This window comes from Manacus candei, unplaced genomic scaffold, assembly GCF_025592945.1.
Source record: "Manacus candei isolate 608988 ecotype Guabito, Panama unplaced genomic scaffold, ASM2559294v1 h1tg000089l, whole genome shotgun sequence".
NCBI classification, from domain to species: Eukaryota; Metazoa; Chordata; class Aves; order Passeriformes; family Pipridae; genus Manacus; species Manacus candei.
In genome coordinates, this window is record NW_026138137.1 from 2,264,106 (window position 1) to 2,282,745 (window position 18,640).

General features: G+C 38.9%; 1 long non-coding RNA gene across 1 annotated transcript; it reads left to right on the forward strand.

Annotated features, from left to right (window-relative positions):
* Positions 1-6,725: 6,725 nt before the first annotated feature.
* LOC127482524 (uncharacterized) lies at positions 6,726-15,971 on the forward strand. Its single transcript, XR_007908644.1, has 5 exons — positions 6,726-6,797; positions 8,116-8,198; positions 9,287-9,403; positions 11,067-11,188; positions 14,809-15,971. It is a non-coding gene; the product is annotated as an uncharacterized LOC127482524 (long non-coding RNA).
* Positions 15,972-18,640: the final 2,669 nt, after the last annotated feature.

Genomic DNA, 18,640 nt, shown 5'->3' on the forward strand with positions numbered 1-18,640 from the left:
GTTCCAATATCTAATGACCCTTTCTGTGAAGAAATTCTTCCTAATGTCCAACCTAAACCTCTCCTGGCACAGCTTGAGACTATGTCCTCTCATCCTGTCGCTGGTTGCCTGGGAGAAGAGACCGACCCCCACCTGGCTACAACCTGTCAGGCAGTTGTTGGAGAGCCATAAGGTCACCTCGAGCCTCCTTTTTTCCAGGCTAAACACCCCCAGCTCCCTCAGCTGCTCCTCATCGGACTTGTGCTCCAAACCCTTCCCCAGCTCCATTGCCCTTCTCTGGACACACTCTAGAAAGAAAATACAAGGCTTGTCTATCTTCTTACACCAGAGACTGGAACAATTTGTCTCTCACAGCCCTGGCTGCGGTCACAAGGGCCCCATTGGCCACGAGGCTCTTGCTGATGCTGAGACACACCAGAATCCCGGCCTCTCCTCCACCTGCCCAGACCCACATTTTAAACCCCTTCCAACCCTGCCAAGCTCAGGTGTCTCTTCCTGAGCGTGCCAGAGACAACGTCCATGGTCTCTGTGGAAGTGCTGGCTGCTCTTGGGACATTTCCATCCACGGCAGGGTGCAGGAGAAGTGTCCCTGCCACAGGGACGTCTCCTCCCTGCTCTGCACAGCCAGTGACAACTTGTCTGTCGTCTATGTGATCAGCAGGAATTAAATGTCCCATGGCGGTTTGCTTCTGTCAGCAGGAAAACCAATTGGTTGGTCTTATTTTTAGTCTCTTTGCTGTGCTCCGGGGCTATGCAGCCTGCTGGGTGCATGCTGGTTCCAGTCATGTCTGGCAGATGCCCGGAGTTTCTTAAAACACTGAATTTCCCCCAGTTTCATCAAAAACTGGGCAGAGCAAAGAATTTCTCGGCTGAAAAAAGTGCCACCAGATGAGCTTAGACCTCAGCAGACACCAGAAAAACATAACTGAAAGCCAGCACATATGACCCAGTTTCAGAAAAAGGTTTGGTCTTGAATCTCCCGTGGGGACCAAATCCATAGGAAGTCAGGCTTCATTTTGTTCGTTGTTGTTGCACTCCTGACCTCTCTTGGACAATGAAGTACTGCATAGGACTTATATTTTACCTGAAAATTTAATATGGCTTTATTACTCTGAAGATTAGTTGTGTCTTTCTATGCATTTTTCCATATTCTCTGATTACATCATATGTCCTAGATGACCCATGCCTCAGAAATCTAGCTTTCTCAAGGGTGATGCATAATGAATCTTTCACCCTCAGTGACAAGATACGTTGCATTGATTTGTCAAGGCATTCCCTTTGCTACATTTTAAACTATATATTATGCTGTAATTTATTGCCGGGCCACTCTTTATTCATGCACAGATGGCTCCATGCATTTTGCATCTTATTTATAGATTTATTGATAACAGTAATCCAGCAGCATGCCAGAATGCAAGATAAATACAGCTGAATATAATTTGAGAAAATATTAGGTGCTTTTAAAACTTCGAGATTTGCATCTTCCTTCTGTCTCATCGTGTAATTTGTCATTCAGGGCAACAGAGCTTTCCAATAATGCGAAATTTCATGTATCTTCAAAGAGAGAAAGTGCCAATATTTGCCTTCTTCAGTGCTTCATGTCACAAAGCAAAATATGAAAAACATGTGTTTTGCTGAGCTCCATAATCCCCAATTTGAGTGAAAATGGGCATGCTACTTTTGCAAAAAAATACACAAGTAGAATTATTATTACCTGCTAATAAACCAATCCTGCATTCAAATCTAATGATGCCATATTAAAACAAATACAACAAATATTTTAGAGACTATCTCAGAATATCGTGGTTTATTATTTTATATTTACCAGTTTGGCTTCGAGTACCTGGTAAATACATTCGTCTTAGGATCTAAAATGTGAATAAATTAGAAACTCCTGCCAATGACTCTTCCAAATTTCCTATGTTGTCTAAATATCAGAAAAGGGAGGAAACACAGTTTCCATTTTACACATTTCACATTTAGGTCTCCGCATCATATGGGCATCACTTACCAAATAGGAATTCAGAATCGAGGGAACATTTTGTATTGTTCCTTGTTTTGACAGTGATCCCCCAGCAGAGAACAAGCCACAAGGGCAGGTTTCACATTTACAGTGAAATTGAGCATAATGGCACAATTCACTGGAAATGAGAGTTCGTATAGAATTGTTGCTTCCTGCTGAGATAATCTTTGTTAACAGATTTCCTTTCCTATTAAATTATATTCAGGGATTATTATTTCTCACCCCTCAGCAGAATGAGTGGAATACAATTGCTGTCTGCTATTGTCTCCTGGTCACCTCCCACATGCCATGAAAATGTGATTTAGTGGCTACATAATGCACATAGGTAGCTTCTGGCTCTTTTGTAATTTGCAGCTATTGAGAATGTTCATCACCACAGGAAGTATCAAAGCAGCACCAGAAAGACTGAGCTCATAAAGGTTGTTCTTTGTTCTTATCAATTGAGAAAATAGCCTGATTCATGTAAGAATATGGCTTTAAATCCAAAGCCTTTTTTGGCTCTGCAGACTAAAAATTTCATGCCAGAATGAATTTATTGCAGTCAGTGAGAGCCTCAGAACAGTGCAAGTTACCTGAAGACTCTGCTGTGAGTCTCTAGCACAGCACATACTTGAGGTACTGCTTCCCTCCATGTCATACTGTCACCACTGGGATCAGCAGAACTGAAATTTGGTCTGCTGGGAAAGATTGTCTGTGGAAGGATACTTTTCCTCTGGAAAACATTTTCCAGAGTCTCAAGGCAGTACAAAGTTGTTGGCTCTCAGATGTACTTCAGTCCTATTTCAGGAGATATTGGTAGATGATGAAAGCAATTTCCTTAGTGTTTTGAAGATACATCCCTGTTGCTTAGAATCTTGGTGTTTTTTGTTTTGGGGTGGTTTGTTTCCCGCCCCCCCCCCCCCCCAGGGTCTATGTGCTAAGCAATTTCTGAAATCTTGGTCTTTAAACAGATGAAGTGAGACCTGATGAAAACCAACTACACAAAGAGTCTAGAAAAATGTCTGGGACTTTCTCCCACAGTTTCCACCGTCTTTGTACCTGATCTTGGGCTGCTCTTTTATCTTCTCTGTGCTGCTTTTGTAACAACAAAATGAGTTATCTTCCATAATTCTGAGACACAAATATATCCTCCTATATCTCCAGATTTGTCTGCTGAAAAGTTGCCACCCACAGCACCTACCCTTGAGGGGCTTATTACTACCTCTTTTCTGGGGCTGCCCCAACAGATTTGCTGACCAAAAACTGTTTTTTGAGGTTTTCATGTAATTGTTCTCTTTTATTCCCCTAAATCAATGTCCCTTCAGTCCGTGCTCACTGGTGACACTCATTAAGAGAGATCTACATTACTTTAAAATAATTTAGGCTGTTTGATTGAGAAAAAATAGGAAGTAACCATATGAATATCTCAAAAGGGGATGTCTGTAGCTCCCCCCCTCCCCTCCAAAAAAAGAAGCAGCTGAAAGTGGAAACCTCAGATGGCAAAACTCGAGCAGGGAGAAGATGTTTTCACTGATTTTAATCATTAATATCTTTTAGTTCATTGGAAGGAAGGAGTGGGTACTAAAGGTTATTATTTAGATAAATGATCCAAAAGACAAGCATAAAAAAGACAGATATGCTGAGTGAAAGCAGAAACCCATTTCCCCAATCCATTAGCATTTTTAGTTTTAAACTATAAGGAGATTATCTGATACGTGACACAAGGATGACTGAAAAAATGCAATCTCATTACTTTATGGTTATTAAAAGGAAAAGGTAGGTTGCAACTAAAATGAGCTTTTAAATTAGTGTTTTGTGCACATCACAGTTTAAAAAAAACACAATTGTAAATCAAAATAGTACCATTGATCAAAGTCTCACATTACAGCACTTTGCATTTCCTGCATGAAATTTATATAATCAAAGCTTCTGTGCCAAGAAATGTCTCTGGGAGACTTAACTATGTGCTAAGCACTGACCTTATCTAAGGAACACTTGTATTTCCATTTATAAGGCAGTTTTCATCAAAAAAGCTGTAAACACATACCAAGGGACATTTCCTTTTCTCTCTGTTCCTTCTCCTTTGTTCTTAATTGCTTTGCTTTAATATACCAGTTGTAATTCTGTTCCCTGAAGATTATTTGTTATTAGCTATTTCTTTGATTCTGACAAGGCAACTTTAGAAAAAGAATACTTGGAGATAGGAGTGACAGTCCAGAGTAAATACCTGTGAATGGTTGAATTCGACAAATTTCCTAAAATAAACAGTTACTGTTACTTTGTTAAAATCACCTTTTACCTGGCCATTTATCTGCAAAAGTGGAAACACTGGCAAGAGTAAGTGCTGTGCCACTGACACAGGAGCAGTTACACCAGTAGGACAGTGCAGTGTTACTGTTCATCCCACTGCTAACACTGTCTTTTTTATACAGAATCTAAGGTGATTGCTCTCAGGGACAACTTCCAGCAGGTTTTTCAGTTCAGTGAGCTGCTCCTAGCTGTTAACAAGAGTCTTACTGCTTAAAAAAAAACCTTAAAAGTTTTTCCTGAAGGCTTTGTTAAACATGCAAAAATATGATACGTGTCTGAGTCAAATAGAATGCAGTCTTTGTAGGTCTTTCCAGGATGACAGCAAGCTTTGGATCTGGTAACTTGTGCTGAAACTATGTGATCAATTTATACATATTGGTTGCCATTCTACATCTTAATCTCACTTCCTCTAATGCATTATGTTATTATGTATAATACAGTATAAATTTCATATACAGTTCCTGTTCAGGAGCTCTACTTACCTGACCACAAGCAGAGTGCAGCAGTGGAGTGTGCCTGCCCCATTCTAGTTACAGACCATTCTCTCAGAGTACTTTGAAATAGCCACACTGATTTAAGCCTGACAGACAAGATAGAGATCTTCCTTAGTTTGGGCACATCTACAGCAGAGCCAGTCACCTTGCTCTCTGTTTATAGTCAAATGGAGAGAAATAATGATTTATAGAGAAAAAAACTGATCTGGGGCTTCTGAATCAGGATGGTCAGTGCCTTAGACTCCATAACTCAATGGTTAAAAGGCAGCCTTGCATGACTGGCTTAGCTGCAGGCAATTGCCTTGCAGATACCTGGTTAGGTGACTCCTGTGCAAAGGACAAGGCAGCAAAACAAAACCATGCACACATGACCTTAAGTAACCCCATGTTTACACAACTTCTGCCCAGCACGTATCTGACACCAGATCCCACCCTAATCTACTCCTACGCCTGCTGACATCCATTTTGAGTAATTGTCATCTTTCCAAACTGCAGTTTTGCAGCTACTTTAGGTCAACCTCAACCTGCCATGCATTTGTCCAGTAATGCATTTCCTCATCCTTCTTCATGCTGACAGCAGGACTCTTGTCACAGTCCACTAAATCCAAGATTTTATCCGAATAAAGCTGAGAAGCTTTTTAATTGGACTGGGTTCATTTTTGATTCAGCTACAGAAAGAGGTAGCTAGTTGTGGGAAAGGGAAGAGAACTGCTCCTTCCAGTAGCAGTACAGGCTAAGATCACCCTAAATCAGTTATGAAACCACACCATTAGCAGATTACAGAAATTACTGTGTCAAGATAGCCTGCTGGAAGGACAGTTATTTTCCATGCTGCTTTAAAGGAGAATTCATTATTCAACAACTACAGCTGATCCTTCTGTTGCCCAATGTGTAATCACTTGCACCTGTGCCCAGTATGAATTAGGTTTTGAAACACAGGTGAAAACAGGAACAATTACTAAAACCCTTTTAGTTTAATTACATTGTTTGTAATGAAACAGTTTGTCTTTTTTGCTCTCCTGAATAATTTTCTAAAAAAAAAGAAAAAAGCATGCTAACAAGTAAGTTGACATTAAGAACAAAGCTCTACACAACTGTATATGCGTGCCTAGGGAGTTGGCTGGTTCTGTACAGCTTGAATTTTCTTTTTCTCTGAAAATTTCTTCCTTGCTTGCTGGTGGCAAAGGTAAGGTGTCTATTTTTAGAACAACCCACCTTTGTCTGGGTGCTTTTCCCGAGTGGCAGTGTTAAGCTTCCTGCATCCTGTTCCTGTACATAATCATAGGAAAACACACACTTAAAATGAGGTACATGTTAGTATCATTTAGAATTTTATGATTACAGAAATCAATTGAAGAGACAGTTTTATTCTTCATCCTTTAATTGCAGTTGTAAATTCTTAACTGCAGGTGCCATATTTTCATTAAATGTTTAAATAAATCCTCACAATGTGAGGCCCTGATCCCTAATGGGGGACTCCTGCAGCACCATAATGAAAAGGAAACAACAACAAGAATAAACAACTGTGCCCTTGCTTCTAAGCCGTGTCAAGATGTTTGTTTAAATTCCAAGCTCTTTAGTTAGTCCTGAGTCCTGCGTGTGAGTGGTTCTGCTTCTAAGACCTGTTACCTGTGTGCAGATGTTACTGCCTTGGTGAGCTCTGCACATGAAAGAGGAAGCTTGAATGGAAGAGAAGCATACTGGTAATTTGACCACATACATATTTCTTTTCCTAGTAGAGAAGGTAATTAATGTATAGTAATACATGGCAATAGTGATGATGATACCAGTTTACAGAGGAGCTGCCTATTTGCAGGACTCATTTCCTTCTCTGGCATTCACAGAAGTAAAACAACACAGGCTATGTGATCCTAATGCTCCTTTTTTGGTAAATTGATCGTGGATTCTTTCCGTTTCAGTTTCAGTATTGACAGAAACTTGATCTACACAGGACCAAAGACCAGATGTAACTGAGTTTCAGCCCTGCTGTAGTAACAGTCACCCATTATTTGAATTTTAAGGCTTCAATTTTTGTTATGCAAAATAATTATAAAGATGTTGTGGCATTAACCTGAGCCACGTTAGTGGTGGGAGAACTGTTTAGATGTTCTTGGTAAATGATGGTGAAGAGGAAGTTGTGCCAGGCAAGAAGTGTTACTAGAGATACATCTGAGCAGCAAAATTCAGATACTGAACCTAACCTGGGTGTCCCTAAAGATGAAAGAACACCAGGATTTGGGGTTCAATACAACACTGACTGTTTATTAATTCACAGGAGCAAGCAGTTGGCCTGTTTTGTTAGAGATTTGGAACTTCACATTCTTCCATAAGTTTCACATGCCCAATTTCAATTGTTTTTTCCCATCAGCAGAAAGGTCATTCTCATTAGGAGACAAATAATGCAAATTGGATGCATTCACTTTGCATATTTGAATATGCAAATGACCACATGTCTCATTTTTCTTCCCAAAGACTGACCTCTGAGTCAAACAAAATTTATTCTACTCTAAGCTGAAAGTGAACTTCTATACAATAAAGATGGCTGAGTGTCACAGGGCATCTGACATATTTTATCTAATTGTGATTCCAGATATTTGATGGCAGACAGAAAACCTGTGGCTGCATTTCACAAGAGTGAAAAATTAGAAGTCAGCCTAGATTCCAGTTTTTGTGTGAAAACAGAGGTGATTAAGTGAAATTATTAGACTTGTTCAAGGCCAACATCAAAAATAGTTTTAAAGACTTGTGTTTAAGATTGATGTTACCAGCAACCCCTTGATGAAGACTGGGAATGTAGCCATGGAACAATCCCAACCTCCAGCAATAAGGAAGCAGATTCAAGGTCACTTACAAGCTGAGATGCTTTATATAGCACATTTCAATTCTTGCTTACATTCTGGACTGACCAGAGGTTCTTATAGTACCAAGGATTGTCCTTTTATTAGGTAATCACTATGAGTGATTATCAGATGAGGAAAACCTTGCCATCATTATCAGTGATGGACAATACACCATTATTCTGCAATAGAATTTAAAAATATCACCACACTTTATTCTTTAGTAACTAGGTGGAATAAGGGTGTGATCCAGTACTACTCTCCAGTTCCTTCAAAAATAATTACGTGCTAAAAATCGCAATACATCAAAAATTTAATTACACTAAAAGTGCTTACTAATGTTTTGTTATTACTCTGTTTAATCTTGGCATCTGCATGCCATCCATTAATTTACTTCAGTAAAAACTATAGGTCACATTGTGAAGTTCTTATTATATTTCTATGTAGTCAAAACTCCCATTTTTTTTTCCAGAGTGTAGCATAAGTGAAGACATTGATTTGGAGTACATGACTTTGTGCAAGCAATGACACATCTAACAGGGGAAGATAACTAAGGTAATGCTTTAGTTTATGTATATTTCAGATTTGTCTGTAATATTTTTTTCAGTTTATAACACTTTAATTTATTTGTTCTTGTATTTAATTCAAGCAGCCATTTAAATATTTCCTCCATTTTAAAGTAAAGAGTTTGTTTGGGGCACAAACTGTAATGTTCCTTTTAAGAAAATAAAATATAAACTGCATAATAAAATGATAAGCTGAAGAGGCACTCCAACTGTAATTAAACTATATTTTTCTTTTGTTCATATACATACACACACAAACTCATATGAAAGAATAATATAAGTTGCTGCTTCTTTGTAGAGGCAAAAATACTATTTTCAGAAAACTCAATGAACACTGATTTTGTAAAAAAAAAAAAAAAAGAGAGAAAAGGTAATACCCATACCTTGGTTAAAATGAATTTAGGATACAAATTAGTATATATTCTGTCTCTTGTAAAGAAATTCTACAGAGGACACTATGCAATGCTGTCTTCTGTACAAGCTTATTTTAGTAGTATGTCAGGGTAACTATATTTTGGAGAACTTTAAATATAGATAAAAATAAGCACGCACACATAAAATAGATATATAAATACACAAACACACATTATGGATAAGTATTCATATGATATACAAATTCATTTAATGATTTGAAAATATACACTTTAAAATCTATTGTATGAGTGAACCTCTAAACAAATTCTGCCAAAAAAGTGCCATAAACTTGTCCTGCTGATGTTGTGCATAAGCATTTCTTATTCCATATCACAGGGCAGGAAGAACTATCTGAAAATTATGGTTTATAGTCATTTCTTGACTCATGAATCCTTTAGGAGGATTGTGTGTGCACAGAGCAAAAGGACAATATAGTTTCTCACATTTTCTATCACTGTCACTACTACAAATGGCATTGGCCAAACAGAAGAACATATTTGTGATTGCTCTGTGTGTGTGATGTAGCTCACAAGCCTTTCCCTCTTGTAACAGTGGTGGCTGGAATAGCTCCCTCTGCTCAGTTACGTCGTTCCTTCTGATGTGTGGGCACAGAATGAACTGACTCAGAGAATTCATTCTGATTAAATTTTTTATTTTTGCCAGGTTATTTTCCCCATATCTGTCTGGCCATGCACTGCTGTGTCCGTGCTGCTGAGGGGTAGCTGGAATAAATGGAACAAGAACTAAGCTGGACCAGATCAGCACTACACCCTGAGAGGTGTTTGCTTGAGTTCTTCTACAAATTGCTCAGATGAAATGCTCACTTGGGTTTTTCAGAGGCTCTCTGGAGATTATTAGCCTGCTGTAATACAAAAATCAATTAGCTGTAGGGAACTTGGAGTAGCCCAGTGTCTGCTGCAGGATTACTTCACAAGTGCCAAACTATGTGATAAATTTCAGAAATTTAATAGACAAAACAGGTTTTGATTCAGGTATTCTGTAAGGTGCTTTAGGCCATAAAGAAGGAATCAGAGGCTTCCTTCAGAGCTGTTTGACAGGAAAGCTAATGTTCCCTCACACCTGGCATGACTCAAGGTATGACGAGAAAATATGAAGGCTAGAAGGGTGTACCAGTAGATCCTGCTGTGGGGTGATGGAGCTGAATATGGGAGCCAGTGGTGGGGATGCAAGACAGAGGAAGGGAAGGAGTATGGCTGGCATTTCAGCCATCAAAGACTGTATTTCACTAGGGTGTTTTGCTGTGCAGTGAAGAGAACTTGGGAGAGGATGAGGTCACTGCGGTGCTATCCCTGCCACTCCCACAGAAAATCCAAATGTCTGCCATAGCCTATAGTGTTATTTAGGACAAGAGCAATTCTCAATAAGGAATTCCCTCACAGGTTTGCTAGCAGCCTGAATGCATTCCAAACTAAATGTAACTTTGGTAACAGAGCTGAGCAGGGAGAAGGCCTATCTGGGAAAGGTTGATTGTTTTCTTACTACACAATGAGACAGCAAATTGGTCTGAAATTATACCCTCATTATGCTAATTCTTTGTTCCATACAAATGGAGCAAAGCATGCTGTGAGCTAGGATTTAAAGATGCTGATGTTATCAGGTCAGTGTATACCCAGAGTAATGGCCCTTAGACACCCCCAGGGATGACAGGACACAGTGTGATGTAGGGAGATGAGCTGTCAGGCTGCAGAAACAATATTCAGTGCACACGTGGCTTCATAAATAGTCAAACTCTGTCATATGCTGTGCAGCACTACCGGTACTTCAAAGAAAACTACCTCCTGTGCAATACTTCAGCAGTGACTACAAACTGCAGAGTTATTTCCTATGGTTGGTTGTTTTTACTATTCAGGACGAAGTGACCCCTTTGTATCCATGTTATCTCTTGTGCCTAATAATGACTTTTAATCTACTCTTATGGTGTAGGTTTAGTTATTGGCAAATTAACAACAATGTAAAAAATATTGTTTCTGTAAAAGCAAATAAATTTTGAGGTATCAACACACAGGATGTAAAACAGTATGAATATATCCTATGAAGCATTGTTGACTTTTTACTATCTGTACAGTTTAAATAAGTGATTACTCACAGAATAAGATGATTTAGAAACAAAAAATCATCTGTCTCAAAGAGATGACATCTTTATAATCCTAGTGGTACTGAAAATAGAAAAACTAGATTCTGTTAGGTTATCAGTAACCAGTTTGTAGGGCATATGCTTCATAGAAGAATAAATGTAGGAATGGTGTACCTGCTTTCACATTGGAGAAATTCCTTGTCTCTGTGCTTCTCTAAAAACTCTACAGCCTTCTATCCTGCTATGTATGATGCAGAGCCAGGATACTGTGGTGAGCTAAGCTTACAATCAGTTCTGAACTCATGACATAATGGCCTATAGGGACCTTTATGCTTTTTTTCTTTAAAGGGTGAGTCCATAATTCTGGGAAGGCCTGATTACAGCAGCCATATCAACATGGAACATGTGGAAAATAGGGGGAAACTGGTGAGAGGTAATAAAGCTGAAGGACACCCATAGCAAGGCCAAAGGTATGATCATCTCCTTCAGCCAGGGATAAGATGCACTCCTCTGTCATGTCGTAGTTATTACAGGTGGAGCCATGCATGACCACACCTTTGATGAGAAATGGGGTCAGTGACCATTATTATACACTCATGGCAATGAAAGGATGACTATTGACACTTTCAACCTTGTGTGAATAAGCCTGGGAGTTGTCCCACTCCTCTCATATCAGCCATTAGCAGCTTGTAGGAGAGCAGGGTGCACCTGGTCAGGAAAAGAGGACACCTGATGTTCAACAAGTGCAAGATGTAACTTGAAAGCCAGTAATGTGGGGAGACTTTTCTCTCTGCACTGCTCCATTGAAAGACCAAGAGATCTGTGCCTTTTCTATGTGTGGGGTTCAACTGACACTGAGAGGGTTTGGGAGGACTTAATCCAGGCCATGGATGAGATTTACTGAGGAAAGGGCAAACAGACAGGCCAGGGAATAGAGGCATTGTCGTGAAGAATTTGTAGCCATGCTTGCACACCTCTGTCTGGAATATAGGAAAACCTGAGACAGATTAAGATGGTGGCACTGTGTATACACAGAGGCATATGCTAAATTCACATCACTGAGGGGGAATTAGGGTCTGCTTTTATAGTTGACTTATCCTAGATTCAGGTGCCTCCACAAATTCTCAAATCTAGGAAGCAGCCTCAGATATCAGGCTGTTAAGAGACTTTCAGGTATCAATGCTGTTTGACAAGACTGTCTTCTTCCAGGCAGAAGATGGGGCAGAGAGTGTAGCTGAAACATTTCTAACATAGCTGGTGGCATCCCCAGCTTTCTGAGATCAGGGAAAAGGGAAATGCCAGGACATCATAGCAGCTGATTCATGCCCACCTCCCCCACTCTTAAACTGTATATTGGACTTTTTTTTTTTTTTAATGGGAATGTAGACTGGCATGTCCCTCATTTACAATTACAGTACCTATAGAGATGTACACCAAAGAACTTTCTCACAGCTCCAGGATAACTTTTGAAACCTGGAGGATGCTAAGCCCAGCCACAGAGGCAGATCGCAGCCCTGAAGGCTTCTGCAACTACCCCATGCCCAGAGTAATTCTGTTCCCCAGCACGTTCAGTGGGGACCAGACAGGGTGAGGAGCTTTTTAGATGGATGTGGCTAACCTCTGCCACCTGCCCAGAGGTCAGTAGGTAGATGGGGCATAGGTGAAGGGTCCCAGTGGAGCTGGTCAGGGACCTATTGGGACATTCAGGGCACTGACAGCCTGCCCCGGGGAACAGGCAAAGTACAATCTCTGCTTGTACTTAGTCTGAACGTACTTTGAGATGTGCCAGGTGTCCCAAGGAACACAGGAAGATAGAACTATGTCTTTCAATATCTGATAAGTGTCTGTCTTGTTTGAGATGGCTTCAGGAAAAAGGACTGACTTATGAGATAGTTTCTCTTGTAGTTTTTTCAGCCTTCTTTTTAAGTGCGGCCTGGCTTTCAAGACGCAGACCTTGGCAACAACCTCTCTACACAAGTCAGGATTGGTAGAAGTGAAAAAAGTGATTGACAGAGAAGTGTGTAGACAGCAGTCTCTAGACAAACCTTGGATTTGGAAGTTTTGTAGGACAGCCACATGCTTTTCTGTATGTTGTGTAGATTGACCTTTCCTCTTGCCCAGGCTGAGGGCTACAACTCAATAAAATGGGAAAAAAAACCAAACAGGCACAGTGTGATAGTGACTGTCAAAGGGGTGCCTTACAGAAGGGAATGAGACTGTCAGGGGAAGTTCAGATTGGATGTTGGGAAAAGGTTCTTCACTGAGAGGGTGGTTGATCACTGGAACGGGGTCCCCAGGGAAGTGGTCATGGCACCAAGCCTGTCAGAGTTCAGGGAGCATCTGGACATTGCTCTTAGTCATATGGTTTAGTTTCAGGTACTTCTGCAAGGAGCAGGGAGTTGGATTGACACACCATATATAAAATATGGTCCAATATCACATACATGCCTTGTAACATAGACGTGGATTGAGTATTCAGCATGGAGCATCTCTGCAGTTGCAATCACTGGCAGAGTGGGTATAATTTGAGTTTAATGTATGGCTTACAGGACCTAAAATTAGGAAGAAAATGTTTTAAAGAGTTGGATGATTCACAGCCTATTCCTTTTTCTATCCTCCCACCTTCGAGATAATATGAAATCTCTGGAGTCTTCCATTCAAATACTTAGATATTCCCAAATGTTAAAAGTAACTAGAGATGGCTTTCGCTTTTATATGAGGGCTAGAGCACTATATATCATCCCAAGGATTGAGGAGCCTGCCTTTTTTTTTTTTTTTGTTACTTAGAGGTGTAATTACTGTAATGTAATATCTACTTGAGAAAGGAAATTAAACTCTGAAGAACAAATTAGCTAATTTCACATTGCGGGCATGATTTCTGTTAAAAGGCCTGCTAGAGTTGAGTCCAGTTTCTGAAAATAAGTATTGTCTTATGTTATAAAATAACCTGTTCTCATGGTGTCAGCATTTTCTGATAGACCACTGGTGGAATGGATGAGTGCCATGTTCCGTGGATCAAATACTAGTCATTGGAGCACTATGAGGAGTGTAATCTTTGATGGGACAACTGCATAAAATTCTCCTAGTTAGGAGATCAGAATTGACAGTTGTAGTGGCCCTTTTTGGTCTTCCAGCCTTTGGTGGCTTTTACAATGGCAATAGTCTTATTTGGCAACAAGAAATTTTAGGATGGCAATGGGCAAATGCTGTAAAAGTGTATTTTATATCTGACTGTTTCAGGAAAGAATACCTGCTGAAATTTATTTGCTATGTCCTTGAACAACATTGAATCTCCAGATTAGGTGGTGCCTGTGGTGCAAACCTATTCATTTTGCTAATGAGACAGAGGAGGAAGATAAAGATTTAAAAAATGCCTGGCATCATATTTTATTAGTCACCCAATATAATTATTGACAGGGATCGAGGATGTTAAGTTCCAGAAAAAGACTACTTATTATCTTAACACTCCTGAGATGCATTAAACACATTTGAATTTAATTAGAAAGGAGTATCCATGATTTAGGAATAAATCTTGCACCTATTAATTTTAGAAATTAAGATGATTAATTTCCTTTAAAATTTCTAGCATTTTGGATAAAAGTCCTTCATAAAAGGTGCATGGCTTACTTTCAAAGACTAAATTTATGCAATGTGATTTTGTCACTGAGATTGAAAAACGGTTGTAGTTTAATACTGGATAGATTTTTGAAATGCCTTCCATGTGGTATTTAACAATACAGTCATCTTAGCCATGATGAGTCAGGTACTGAATTTAAGAGAGAAAAAAAATAAATTATTTAACTACTACCAAAAATGGGGCTTTTAATTGTTTAAGGATTTCACATTGCAACCTATCTCCTCCAAAAACTGTAAAATTCCATTTCTTAAAACTATATAACTAACAAAAAGTAGCTCGAGGATAGTTCAGACTGAGCACAGATGGCCCAGCAGATTAACGACTTAATTTTTTTTTAAAGGACAGTGAGTACAGCCATGTTAAGTAGTCAGGAACTGATAATATGGGTGGATATTTGCAGCTTCATCGTTTATAATACAGCTAATGCATGGTCGTATCTTTTATAATCAATAGGAGATTGGCAGAGTAGGATGTCTAATGAAAGATGTTGACTGGCCTGCAAATCAAAGGATAATATTCCAAAAGGACAGAGAAACCATGGAAGGTAAAGGATCAGCAATGTTTGCAGAGAAAGCACAGACATGGTGATGGGTGAGATTTTACAGCCTGTGTGGTGTGTTGTGTAGATGTAACACAGTGTCACATACTCAACAAACCAAAGTGGAACAGGGCCTGGAGTCATTTAAAATGGTACCATGTGGGCATGTCAAGAGTGGGAACTAAACAGAGACTGAAAAGAAAGCACAGAAGTGAAGAAAGCATCTGTTCTGGAAGAACAGAAAAATCACTTGTGACAATTTGGTTTCAGAGGCATATGCTGGTTTTTATTATTGAGCCAGTGGTAAAACAACATTAAAGCTTCTAATGATTACTTACTAACAAAAATAATATTGACTTCATGCTCAGATAACTCTTTTGGATCCCATTATGATGTTGCCATGGAACCAACCTGTGATATTGGCAAGCTCATATTCCATAAGGGCAAACATAACACTTGCAACCAGTAAAATAATTATTATATGTACTTAGTACATCAGAAAGTTTCCAAAGATGAGAAAAAAAAATAAGAAAAACTGATTTTGATCTAAAAAAACCAAACCAGATATAGAAATTACATTTTTTAAAGGGTATCTTTATTCTGGTCAACAAACCACTGCTAATGCTACTGGCAGATGACACAGAAACATTGGCAAATACTTGAGATAAGAGTGGTAAATTACAAAGATGAGCTAATCATACAGAGCAATCTGAAATGTTTGTGAAACAGAAAACAAAAAAGTCAAATTTCATGGATGCACTGGGAACAAGGGGTTGAAGTCCCACCTACAGGACCAGGGCTGTATCTGGAGGACAGTGACTCAGAATAGAAATTACAGATTGGTGCTAGTTGATATGAACGAAGTTCAGAGGTAGCCACTATTTTCTGTCAAGGAAATGATTGCTGTAGCATTTGGATTAAAATGTCCCTAAAACTGGCTTGGCTCTGTGTAAGCAAATGAGTGGACATGGCAACCAAAGCCACAAGGAAGCCTTTTACCTACAGCCAGACCTCTGATAGCAGGAGGACAAGAGCAGACACGAGTGTCTTCAACGGCACGTTCCATTTACTTCTGGGAAGTAACCATGTTTTTCATCTCTGAATCTGTGTTCTGTTTTCCTCTGTAATAATTAAAATGGTCTGTAATAAAAATAAAGAGATCATAAAATAAGGGGGTGATTTTGTTCTGTTCATAGAATCACTGAAACCGAGCCTGAAGTAGTTCTCTCGCTTGCATTTTAATAAGTGTGTTAAAAGTTTGGAGACTATTCAGGCATGAAAGAAAAAAAATTGAGTTTGCAGTTGAGAAAAATCTTTAAAGAGTAAATTTACTAAGAGCAGATCTTTTTAACTGACTGTAAAGGAGATTTTGAGGTGAATTGTGATTAGCAGGAATTAAATATTGAACACACCATAAAGAGAAGTAGTGAGTTTTCACTCTTTTCACCTATCCATTCTAGTTGAACACCTTTCAGAGACTGATTGAATCTAACACTAATTTCTGGGCTCAAAACAGACATAAACTGATGAAAGGGAGGCTTTTGTGTTTGTGTGTGTGTTTGTATTGCTTTTTCTGTTGGTTTGGTTTTTGAGTCCTCAACTCTGTAACAATATTGACCCTGGCAGTAGTTTAGGAGTTTTACCAATAAATATCTACTCGAAGAATCAGCCAAATCAGCCATGGCTTCACAGATGGAGCAGATGTCCTGAATATTCCCTTTTACTTCATTCCTAATGTGTGTTTTGTTTTTTGTTTTTGGTTTTGTTGTTTTTGTTTTTTGTTGTTGTTATTTTGATCTGAGAAGTGCTTTGAATGCTCACAGTAGGGCATGAAAGACACTTAAAGGTGAATGGAAGCAAAGTGAGCTTTCAGGCACTTCATGCTGCCTAGATATGGAACTGAAACTGTTCTAGCTTCATGACATGACTTCCTGTATTGACAACACTGAACTCCTGCAGAGTTTATGCCTCTGCCTGTAAGAAATTCTGCAGGCTTTCTCTCTTTAGGCTCCTATCAGTGAAGCAAACTTAGGCACTAGAAGGGGTTTTATTCATCACTGAATCCTATTTTATTTTATATATTATGCCGTAATACATTTAGCTGGGCAGTTATTGTTACTGGGTTGACAGAATGAAGGTACAGGCTGGAAGTATTTGGAACCAAAAAAAATAAATAATCATACTATTTTGTTCTAAAAAAAGTAAAGAAATAGAAAGTAGAAGTTATGAATCCAAAACTGATTGAGCTGGATTTCTCAAGTTCTGATGCAACTCTTGCTATGCTTTAGCTTACCAAATATAAAACACTGAAATAATCACCCAATAAATAATCCTAATTTATAATAAATAACTAACAATTATGATTTATTATTAATTATCATAAATAACTATGATAGCATAAAATTTCTTTTATATCATGATCAAGTTATTTTAACTTTTTCATCTTTCTTTTTGTCTTCCACGACTGGCTTTTGAGTATGTAAAGTGCTGGGTATCATCTGTGGTGTGTGTTTACCCTAAGTTCTCTTTAAAATCAATGGCCATTCTTGGCAACATACTAAACTGGGCTTTGGGCTTCAATCTGGCCAATTCTTAGGCAATATTTTGAATATAAGCATGTAAGTATCGTATTAACTGAGAGAATAACTTCCTATTTTCTATTTAGTCCAAGCTGCCCTTGGCTCAATGATGGCTTGAAAAGAAGGCATCACCTATTCAATTGCTGCGAGATGGATTTAGGTTTTAAGGCATGCTGCCAAATTCACATTTACAGTTAAAGAGAGTGATTTAAAATCCATTGGCAAATTCTGAGGGAACCTTCCTAGTGAAACAGTTCCAAATTTAGAAACTTCCATTTTAGACAATTCAACTGAATTGTATTAGCTTGAATATCCCAACTTATTTTTTTAGAGGGTCTCAGAGGTAACACTGCACATAAAACCCTCCTTGGGGAATCAGGGAACCAGACACTTACTGGGTAATCCTGAAGCTGAAAAATGTATTTAAAACTAGACTGAAAAGTAATAAACTCGCAAAATCCTTAGGGTAACTGAGGTCCTAGGGATGGCTGAGGACAGTCCCTCCAGTACTGTCTTGTTTTGTCTTAAATATTGATGAAAAATGTCCAGAGGTCTTTCAAACACTCTCTGGTGCAAGGTACTTGATTTGTGAGTTTTTCTTCTGGTATGCTTCAAAATACTCCTCTCATCAGAAATCAATGGGTGCATCAGTCAGTGGGATGCATCTCCTCACTGGTTTGCAAGAGCTGCCCACTATGCACTGAACTTCCTTTGATATAAATAGATTTTGCTGTGGTGGCTACCATGACCTTCCTTTGTGATGCAAACACCTCAGAACTGAGCAATAACTTCTGCCCAAGAAAGGGTCGAAGCTATTTCCTCCCCTTCCCTGCCTTTCCTGCAAATACAAATGTGTATCGTGTTTCTGATGATTCGTCTGCTAGAAATGGAAGAAAGAACTTGCCAGTCCACAGAATGAGACAAATTATGTCCTGTGTCTCCTCCTCAGGTTTATTTCAAATTCAATAGATTAAAAAGAAAATGTACATTCCAAGTGGAAGTGGAGGGTTCAGTTCTTCCAAATCACAGTTTTAATTTCTATAACAGCTACAAAATATGGCTAATTTTTTCACAGTCTTCCTGTGTTTAATATCTTTGCAGATAAAGTTAGAAATGCATTAAATACTTGGTGCCTAGATACAACTCTCAGAGCTCTTTAATAAAATAA